Raw genomic sequence first — 211 nt, forward strand, 5'->3', positions numbered from 1 at the left:
TCAATATCATTAATATGTAATCTCTGTCTCTGTGCAGGTTCTACTCTTCTCCGTACAGCATCACTGCTAACAGGATGATCGCCCAAGTGTCCATCACTCCGTTTATCACCACTTCACCCATCTCTACATATCAGGTGTGTGTGTGAGTGTGTGAGTGTGTGAGTGTGTGAGTGTGTGAGTGTGTGAGTGTGTGAGTGTGTGAGTGTGAGTG

At 46.0% G+C, this 211-nt stretch overlaps 1 protein-coding gene across 1 annotated transcript in view; it reads left to right on the forward strand.

The window, feature by feature from the left end:
• LOC107703895 (RNA-binding motif, single-stranded-interacting protein 3-like) overlaps window positions 1-211 on the forward strand; it is a 39,350-nt gene that overhangs the window by 31,364 nt on the left and 7,775 nt on the right. The gene's annotated exons all lie outside the window — the stretch shown is intronic.

Source organism: Sinocyclocheilus anshuiensis, unplaced genomic scaffold (assembly GCF_001515605.1).
Source record: "Sinocyclocheilus anshuiensis isolate Anshui unplaced genomic scaffold, SAMN03320099.WGS_v1.1 scaffold61, whole genome shotgun sequence".
Lineage (NCBI taxonomy): Eukaryota > Metazoa > Chordata > Actinopteri > Cypriniformes > Cyprinidae > Sinocyclocheilus > Sinocyclocheilus anshuiensis.